The sequence below is a fragment of the Otolemur garnettii genome, unplaced genomic scaffold (assembly GCF_000181295.1).
Source record: "Otolemur garnettii isolate 467f Iridium unplaced genomic scaffold, OtoGar3 scaffold00020, whole genome shotgun sequence".
Taxonomy (NCBI): domain Eukaryota; kingdom Metazoa; phylum Chordata; class Mammalia; order Primates; family Galagidae; genus Otolemur; species Otolemur garnettii.
Window position 1 is genome coordinate 613,530 of NW_003852415.1, and position 10,100 is coordinate 623,629.

Genomic DNA, 10,100 nt, shown 5'->3' on the forward strand with positions numbered 1-10,100 from the left:
CCCAGCTACATGGGAGGCTGAGGCAAGAAAATCACCTAAGCCCAAAAGCTGGAGGTTGCTGTGAGCTGTGATGCCACAGTACTCCACCAAGGGCAACAAAGTGAGACTCTGTCTCTAAACAAACAAACAAACAAACAAAAACAGTTGGTAGTATTTAATGGAATAATGGAATCCCTTCTATATGGCTTTTTGACACTCTTTTCCTAGAGGAACACTAAATGACAAGCAAACAAAAAAAAAAATTAAGCTCAGATTATGTCTTATGCTCTCATCTGCAAGAACTAAACCATGGCGTCATAGCTCACAGCAAGCTCAAACTCTTGGGCTCAAGCAATCCTCTTGCCTCAGCCTCCCAAGTAGCTGGGACTACAGACACCAGCCACAACGCCCAGCTATTTTTAGAGATGAGGTCTTGCTCTGGCTCAGGCTGGTCTCCAATATTTGAGCCTAGGCAATCCACTCACCTCAGCTTCCCAGAGTGCTGGGATTACAGGCATGAGCTACCAGCCTGTTAAGACTTTCTTAGTTGCCCCACATATACTTTGCTTTCATCTCTGATCTCTGTGCAAGTTACAGTTATAGGCTAAGCAACAAGGTCTGATTCCAAACTTCCCATTTTCCAGGCTCTTCATCTGGAATACTTCGCATATTTGGAGTATAGATTAAGGATTCTCAGTCACCTTAAATTTGGTGAGTATGTAGGGCATGTATCAAAATGCCTCCCTCCCTGCAGGTGACACATTACATAAAATAAAGCAAATTAAAGTTCATTGCACTTGGAATTTTAAAATATTTAAAATAACAAGAGTTTGTCTGAAGTACTATAAAAATGGAATTAGATTCACCCATTTGAACGCTATTCAAGGCTGAGTTTCTATCTTGCAGTTAAAAATGAGAGCTACTGGCTAGAAAAGGAACAAACAAAATTGCTCCCAAACAAATAAAACTTCATGTCAGGAAATCAACAATTGAAACAGGGCAGCTGCCTGGCCAGATTTATACTCACATCTTAAGTCATTCCCTTTGGCTCAGTCTTACAGCAAACAGGCTGGTCCCATAGATCAATCTAAGCAAATGAAGACAGAAACAACTTTTCAGATTCTCTGAGTGTTGATGGGTCCTTGTTTTGTCCAACTCGTAGTCCTTCTTTTCCCTCAGGCAATGAATTAAAGGAGTTCTAGGCACCAGGTTTCCTTCATCTCTATGACTGCAGGGGTCACTAATATTTTGATCATTATTGTGATTTCTGAAAAACCTCTCCAATTTCTATTTCCATTAAAAAAAGATTTGTTTTTCTTCCAAAAGAGATCTCAAGGGAAAAAAATGCATCCTAGGTATCTGTTTTCATGGAGTAAAAACTGCAGAGTCATACCAGGTGCTCAGTGAAAACCAGACGGATTTTAAAAGCAAAGTGTGAACATGTAAAATGCCCCTTTCCTCTCAGCAACTGCCTTCTAACACTGCTTCCAACCTCACTTTTAAGAGATCATTATTTTTTATATAGTATTAGAAAGGCTTACAACTTAGAGTTTATAGAAAAGCATCCTATTTTATATGATCCCAGTCTGCACTGCTTGCTTGTTCACTTTGTTAAAATCTACTCAAATGTGGCTCGGCGCCTGTGGCTCAAGTGGCTAAGGCGCCAGCCACATACACCTAAGGTGGTGGGTTCGAATCCAGCCCGGGCTCACCAAACAACAATGATAGCTGCAACCAAAAAATGGACAGGCGTTGTGGCAGGCACCTGTGGTCCCAGCTACTCAGGAGGCTGAGGCAGGAGACTCGCTTGAGCCTAGGAGTTGGAGGTTGCTGTGAGCTGTGATGCCATAGCACTCTACCCAGGGGGAAAGCTTGAGGCTCTGTCTCAAAAAATAAATAATAAAAAAAAATCTACTCAAATGTTACCTTCTCAGTGAAACTTTCCTTGTCCACCCTATTTAAAATTACAACCCAGCTAGCCATACGTTCATTTTTCTACCTTCCTTCCCCGTTTTTCTCCATAGCTCTTTCTACCTTCTAATACACCGTATGACTTACTACTTTATTTTCATATTCCTCATCTCTTCCCACTCCACCCCCATGTGAGTTACATGTATATGCAGGCAGAAATTTTTTCTTTCTTTTTTTTTTTTTGAGACAAAGTGTCAAGCTGTCACCCTCGCTAGAGTGCCATGGTGTCATAGCTCACAACAACCTCCAACTCAGGCTCAAGTGATCCTCTTGCCTCAGTTTTTTCTATTTTTAGTAGAGACAGGGTCTCGCTTTTGCTCAGGCTGGTCTCAAACTCTTGAGCTCAAGGAATCTACCTACCTCGGCCCCCCTAGAGTGCTAGGTTTACAGATGTGAGCTGTCATACTCAGCCTATGCAAAAATTTTGATCTGTTTTTTTTTTTTTTGAGACAGAGCCTCAAGCTGTCGCCCTGGGTAGAGTGCTGTGGCATCACGGCTCACAGTAATCTCCAACTCCTGGGCTCAAGTGAATCTCCTGCCTCCACCTCCCAAATAGCTGGGACTACAGGCGCCTGCCACAACACCTGGCTATTTTTTGGTTGCAGCCATCACTGGTGTTTGGCGGGCCCGGGCTGGATTCGAACCCGCCAGCTCAGGTATATGTGGCTGGTGCCTTAGCTGCTTGAGCCACAGGTGCCGAGCGAGATCTGTTTTATTTTTAATATGTTCCTGGTGCTGTAACGACGCTGGAACAGTGCTAGCACATAATGGATATTGAATAAATACTCCAAAAGAATAAACAGTGATGCAAATACTCAGGCACTAGGTCTTACCCATTTAACAAGAATAATTGATGTCTTAGGCCGGCACGGTGGCTCACAATTGTATTCCTAGCACTCTAGGAGGCCGAGGTGGGTGGACTGCCTGAGCTCAGGAGGTTGAGACCAGTCTAAGCAAAAGTGAGACCCAGTCTCTAAAAATAGTTGAGTGTTGTGGCAGGCGCCTATACTCCCAGATACTTGAGAGGCTGAGGCAAGAGGATTGCTTCAGCCCAAGAATTTAAGGTTGCTGTGAGCTATAATGGCCTGGTACTCTACCCAGCGTGACAAAGTGAGGCTCTATCTCAAAATGAAAAAAAAATTAAAAAGATGATTTCTTTCCAAAATGAGATTAATTAACTACCCATTGAAAAAAATCATGATTCTAAGCTTTACGGAAGGACTGTTTCTCCAAACTTGTCAATTATATAAAGGTGACATTTGCCCAAATGTGCCACATGTGCCATTTTATATGCTACTCAAAATAATGCAAATAGTCAACTTTACTGGGAGTATTTAAATCCATCCCCCCTTTCTACTTTTAGTGAGACTTTTTTAGAGTCACCCTCCATAGAGTGCCGTGGTGTCACAGTTCACAGCAACCTCCAAATCCTGGGCTTAGGCGATTCTCTTGCCTCAGCCTCCCAAGTAGCTGGGATTAAATCCACCCTTTTCAAGACTGGCCTTCTTAGTAACTATTGCTTACTATCACTTACTCACCCCAACAAAGCCCCCTCTTTAATTCTTTTCTTTGAGACTTTTATAACACCTACTGTTTGTTAACATGCCCATCTCCTCCTAAGGTCTTTTCTGTGTCTCTTTATACCTGAAGCAAACACTAATCCTCCCCACTTAGCCTTTCCAGAGCATCATACTCTGCCTTCTCTTCTTCCCTGTCACACAGAGCCTGAAAGACCCCAATTCCAGAGGACTCGAGCCTCATCTGGGTGCTCACCTGCTTGTGTCTGCCTATTCCTGCTGAATCCGTGCTTTCACTGCGAGGTGTGCTTTGCTCTTTGATCCTATTTCAACTCTTCTGAACCAACTAGCTTCACAAGCCACATTTACCTTTGTGCCAGTTTGCAATTAACTGTGGCATTTTGCTAACTCATTCCGTTCTTTATCCTTTGCTCCTCCCTTAGTCACCTTTTCTCTGGGTACATGATTATCTGGTTTATCTACTTTTATTATAGTTAAGTGACACCTAGAAGGATTATTGCTTATAGGGTTGAAGTTGCTCAGGAACTGAATTCTGTGTCTTTATGTTAGCAAAATAGAAAAGTTAATAGGCTTGGTGCCCATAGCTCAGTGGTTAAGGCACCGGCCACATGCACCAGGGCTGGTGGGTTTGAACCCCGCCCAGGCCTGCTAAACAACGATAATAACAAAAAATTAGCCAGGCGTTGTGGTGGGTGCCTGTAGTCCCAGTTACCTGGGAGGCTGAGGCAAGAGAATTGCTTAAGCCCAAGAGTCTGAGGTTGCTGTGAGCTGTGATATCCTAGCACTCTATCAAGGGTGCCACTGTCTCAAAAAAAAAAAAAAAAAGGAAAAAGAAAGAAAAGTTAATAGTGTTTCTCAATAGCTTCCTTACCTGAGTTGGAATTTATAAAGCTGGGCATTGAATCGTACAATTAATAAGCACTTATTGAACATATAATATTTCTAGACACTGTGCTAAGGTTCTAGATATACAGAGAGGAATCAGATATAGTCCTAGCTATGGGGAGATTTCAGCTTACTGGAAAATAAAGACAAGTAAACCACATAGCTACAATATCGTGATAAGTCTTCTGACAGAAATGTGCAGAAAGTACTATAGCAATGGATACCAGGGACAAGTACTTCGGCTTGGAAGAGGAAGGTGGAGGTGGGAGGCTTCTTAAGGGATAAGAGGTATAAGGTGCAACCTGAATAAGAGGTAGGGGACATGGGCGGTGCCTGTGGCTCAAAGGAGTAGGGCACCAGCCCCATATGCCAGAGGTGGAGGGTTCAAACTCAGCCCCAGCCAAAAACTGCAAAAAAAAAAGAGGTAGAGGAAGTGACACAAGCAGAATTCTGAGAACTTCATTTATTAAGAGAATAGTGTGCCTGGGATATAGAGGTGTACCAGAATAAAGAGGGCAGGTGTGAGGAAGGATAGATCTGAAGGCACTGAATCAGACTGCAAAAGGAGTGGACTTGTTTTCTTCGTGTGGTTCCATAGTGACATACGATTGCTAATTATGACTTTCTACTCCCTCCCTAAGCAAATATCAATATGGATTGACTTGGATAAAATGACATATTATTTCCCAACAGTGGAAAATAATGGAATGGGAGTAGAAAGATCAACAAAAGTTCTGAAAACCACAAAATGTAAAAGCTTCTTCTGCCAATTCAGCTGGACTCAACAAGAAAGTTCCACAGGCTTTAACAAAGTTAAAAATTAAACATAGGGCGGTGCCTGTGGCTCAAGGAGTAGGGCGCTGGCCCCATATACTGAAGGTGGTGGGTTTGTTTAAACCCAGCCCCGACCAAAAAATGCAAAAAACAAAAAAACTAAATAAAAAAATAAAAATTAAACATAAAGCAAGTTTAAAATGTTAACTAGAATGAAATTTTTAAACTGTAAGCTGAATTAAGAACGGATATAACCAAATCACCCAGTGTATAACTTAGCCAAATTCAACAAAACCAAGGTGAGTCTAATGAAGTTAAGTCTGGGACAGATTTAAATACAGTGAGCAACATCTTATTTGGGGATAACTTGAGATTTATAAATTTATACAAAGGGCCAAAGCCCTGGAATGTCTTGCTATTTGAAGGGTGCCTATGGTGAAGGTGCATAGTATCTTTTGCATTCTCAAAACCAAGTACTACATATTAGGCCTGGAACACACTAGTAATTGCATCCCAAATGGACTTCATACAACTGGTGAATGGAACATGCAGGCAGAAGCACTGGGACAGGGAATCTCAACTTCCCAGTATCTTACTATGACTTAGATATTGTATGTCCAACTCCCTGATCCCCTCCAAACCAGCCCAGGATAGGGGTGTTATTCCATTTAAGCCGAGTTATTTTCTTTTTTTTGCAGTTTTTGGCCGGGGCTGTGTTTGAACCCACCACCTCCGGTATATGGGGCTGGTGCCCTATTCCTTGAGCCATAGGTGCCACCCATTTAGGCCTATTTATTCACATACAAGGTCTGACAATTAAGTTTGTGAATTCATCCGAGAAAGTGGTACATAACTCAATGCTGAATATCACTACAGCCACATTTGAGGTACTTCCCTTGGCCATCTGGTGACCATAGTGATATTCAGCAATGAGTTACACAGCACTTTTTCTAGGATGAGTTAGTGAACTTAATTGTCAGACCTCAAACAACAGTTCTGATGGCCATTCCAAAATTGCTTTGAAGGACTGGCACAGGTGCGTAGCTTCCCAAGGGGAGTACCTCAAAGGTAACCATGCAATGAAGTATATAGCAGCACTTTTTCTAGGATGAACTCGAGAATTTAATTGTCTGACCTCATATTAATTCATTCATTTGGCCATTCCAGAAATTATCAGTTGTTTACTGCTACTTACAAGTATAGCATGCAAAGATGAATCATTTTGAAACATTAAAAAACTAGGCTGGGCAAGGTGGCTAACATCTGTAATCTTAGCACTCTGGGAGGCAAAGGCAGGTGGATTGCTTGAGCTCAGGAGTTCAAGACCAGCTAGAGCAAGAGTAAGACCCCCATCTGTACTATAAATAGAAAAATTAGCCAGACACTGTGGTGGGCACCTGTACTCCCAGCTACTCAGGAGTCTGAGCAACAGGATCACTTAAGCCCAAGAGGTTAAGGTTGCTATGAGATATGATGACACCATGGTGCTCTATCCAGGGTGACAGAGTGAGACTGTTTAAAAAAAAAAATCTAGGCTTTGCGCCCGTAGCTTAGTAGTTAGGGTGCCGGCCACATATACTGAGGAAGGCGGGTTCAAACCTGGCTCAGGCCTGCTAAACAACAATGACAACTGAAAGAAAAAAATAGCCAGGTGTTGTGGCGGGTGCCTGTAGTCCCAGCTATTTGGGAGGCTGAGGTAAGAGAATTGCTTAAGCCCACGAGTTTGAGGGTGCTGTGAACTGTCACACCATGGCACTCTACTGAGGGCGGCATAGTGAGACTCTGTCTCAAATAAGTAAGTAAATAAATAAATCTAATGGGAAATTCCTGCCTTAGACACAGATAGTTCAAATAAAATGTGTGCTTGGTTAAGCAGCAAGAGATGGTTAGAATTTATCTCTCTAGGGGTCACACAGACCAACCCTGAAATGTGTGAGGGGATTACACAAAAGCCTGAATAGTAGGAGGTGAGGATCATTGGGGGCCATCTTAGAGCTTGGCTACTATAAACTGTAACCAATATTTACATACTATTTTGTGGTCAGTTTTTTCCTGGTATACTGTGTGTATATATTAAGACAATTCATACACTTTTTGTTTTAGGAACTACATAACATTCCATTCATATTAACTCTTTTTTTTTTTCTTTTGAGACAGAGTCTCACTCCATCACCCTTGGTAGAGTGCTATAGCGTCACAGCTCACAGCAACCTCAAATTCTTAGGCTGAAGTGATTCTCTTGCCTTAGCCTCCCAAGTAGCTGGGACTACAGACGCTCTGCACAATGCCCAGCTTTTTTTGTTTTAGAGACAGGATCTTGCTCTTTCTCTGGCTGGACAACAGTAAGACTGTCAAAAAAAAAAGTGGAATATTACTTTATATGGATTACTTACCAATTTTTTCTTTTCCTTCTGAGTTTTCTCCCTTGTTTCCTCAATTACTGTGTCAGTGTTTCAACCTGTAGAAGATAGACATGGGTGGTCATAAGAGCAAAGTTCTCTCTTTTTTCTGCTGTCAGTATGACTATTTTTGATTCAGTCATCTCCTTCTATTTATATATTTCTAAGTTGTTCAGGCTTTGGAAACCAGATCACTAAGCTCATCTCCTGACTTGTAGTCTAATGCTCTTGGGTGCTTTCACACTTCCTTCTCATTCAAACTATGACCTACAACTTCAGGCCCTCTTACCACTCAACCAGCTCATTTATAAAGTCAGCAGCTTGCCTTAGTAGAATCTGGAAAAATAAAAATATAAAGGAGCAATAGCAATAGAAATGAGTCACCCTCCCTCTAAAGGCTAGGGTTTATGGGTGTGTAAACATCTATGTGTAAATGTGGTCAGGACAGTGACGAAGGAGCTAATTCATAAGTGCATAAAACCTAGCTTATGCATTTTGTGAGGTCTTTTTTGGCTGTTAAAATACCAGCTATATGTTCCACAGTATGATTAATGAGTGGCCACTAACTAGTACATGTACAAATATGTGGTTGAAAGGGACCAACCCAATCCCAGTCCTAGGGCCCACAAGAATTGAAAATAGGGACTCATTGGGCAGCACCTGTGGCTCAAAGGAGTAGGGCGCTGGCCCCATATGCCGGAGGTGGTGGGTTCAAACCTGGCCCCGGCCAAAACTGAAAAAAAAAGAAAAGAAGACAGGGACTCACATAGATAGTTGTATGCCAATGTTCATTGCAGTACTATTCACAATAGCTGGAGATGGAAATAACTCAAATATACATTAACAGCTGCATGGATTAAATAGAAAGTATATCCACATAACAGAAAATTTAGACATAAAAGGGGATGAAATTATAATATATGCTACAATATGGATGGACTAACCTTTACAACACTATGCTAATGAAAGCTAAATCCTAAAAGGAAACATGTTGTAATTCCATTTTTATGAAATATGTGGACTAGGTGAGGTCACAAAGACCAAAGAAGGCTGGATGCTACCAGGGGCAGGGGGGCCGGAGGAGGGAGAATGGATAGTTATTGCTTAACGGGTGCAAAGTTTCTGTTTTGTTTTGTTTTGAAACAGAGGCTCACTTTGTTGCCCTTGGTAGAGTGCCATGGTATCACAGCTCACAACAATCTCAAACTCTTGGGCTCAAGTAATTGTCTTGCTTTAGCCTCCTGAGTAGCTGGGATTACAGGTGCCCACCTGGCTATTTTTTGTTTTTTTGTTTTTGTTTTTTTTTTTTGCAGTTTTTTGGCCAGGGCTGGGTTTGAACCTGCCACCTCTGGTATATGGGGCCAATGCCCTACTCCTTGAGCCACAGGTGCCTCCCCATTGTTGTTTGTTTTTTTAAGAGATGAGGTCTAGAGGTCTAGAGGTCTTGCTTTGGCTCAGGCTGGTCCTGAACTGGTGAGCTCAGGCAATCCACCAGTCCCATCTTCCCAGAGTGCTAGGATTATAGGCGTGAGCCACCCACCCTGCCCTAAGTTTCTGTTTTGGGTAATGAAAATGTTTTAGGAATAGGAGTAGAGTTTATAAACACTGTGAATATAACTAATGCTAATGAGTTATATATTTAAAAATGTTTAAAATGATAATTTTTATGTTTTAGATATTTTACCACAGCAAAAATAATTTCCCTAAAAATAAAGGGGAAGGGGACCAAGCCCTTCAAACATAAGATCTGGTTTTTTTTGTTTGTTTTTTGAAACAAAGTCTTACTCTGTCACCCTGGGTAAAGCAGTGCTATGGCATCACAGCTTACAGCAACCTCAAACTCTTGGGCTGAAGCAATCCTCTTGCCTCAGTCTCCTGAGTAGGTAGGACTACAGTTGCCTACCACAATGCCACTCAGGTAGTTTTTCTATTTGTAGTAGAGACAGGGTCTCACTTTTGCTCAGGCTAGTCTCAAACTCTTAAGCTCAGGCTACCCACTGCCTTTGGCTAGGTACTAGCATTACAGGTGTGAGCCACTGCACTCTGCCAATCTTTAAATGGAAGTTTCTCAGGTAAGAAGCTAGCCAAGCTTAGGAGGTTTTTTTGTTTTGTTTTTGTATTTTCATTTGGAGCAGTCTTACTCTGTCACTTTGAGTGCTGTGGCAGCATAGCTCACAGCAACCTTACACTCTCAGGCTGGAGTGATCATCTTGCCTCCCAAGTAGCTAGGACAACAGGCTCCTGCCACAATGCCTGGCTAGTTTTTCTATTTTGGTAGAAATGGGGTCTTACTCTTGCTCTTGCTCAGGCTGGTATGGAACTCCTGAGCTCAAGCAATCCATCAGCCTCAGCCTCCTTAAGTGCTAGGATTACAGGAATAAGCCACCATACCTGGCTAAACATAAGATTTTATTTTTTTTGAGACAGAGCCTCAAGCTGTCCCCCTGGGTAGAGTGCTGTGGCATCACAGCTCACAGCAACCTCCAACTCCTGTGCTCAAGCGATTCTCCTGCCTCCGCCTCCCAAGTAGCTGGGACCACAGGCACCCGCCACA

At 42.3% G+C, this 10,100-nt stretch overlaps 1 protein-coding gene across 3 annotated transcripts in view; it reads right to left on the reverse strand.

Annotated features, from left to right (window-relative positions):
• The window catches only part of ENTPD5 (ectonucleoside triphosphate diphosphohydrolase 5), a 45,709-nt gene that overhangs the window by 29,881 nt on the left and 5,728 nt on the right, over positions 1-10,100 (reverse strand). For 2 of the 3 annotated variants that reach the window (XM_023511526.1, XM_012803487.2), the window contains exons 1-2: positions 3,724-3,834; positions 1,007-1,066 (exon numbers count right to left, since the gene is read on the reverse strand). The gene's annotated coding sequence lies outside the window, so the exon portion shown is untranslated. Of the gene's footprint in view, positions 1-1,006; positions 1,067-3,723; positions 3,835-7,540; positions 7,606-10,100 lie in introns of those variants that run through there. The other variant, XM_012803488.2, reaches the window with a different exon arrangement.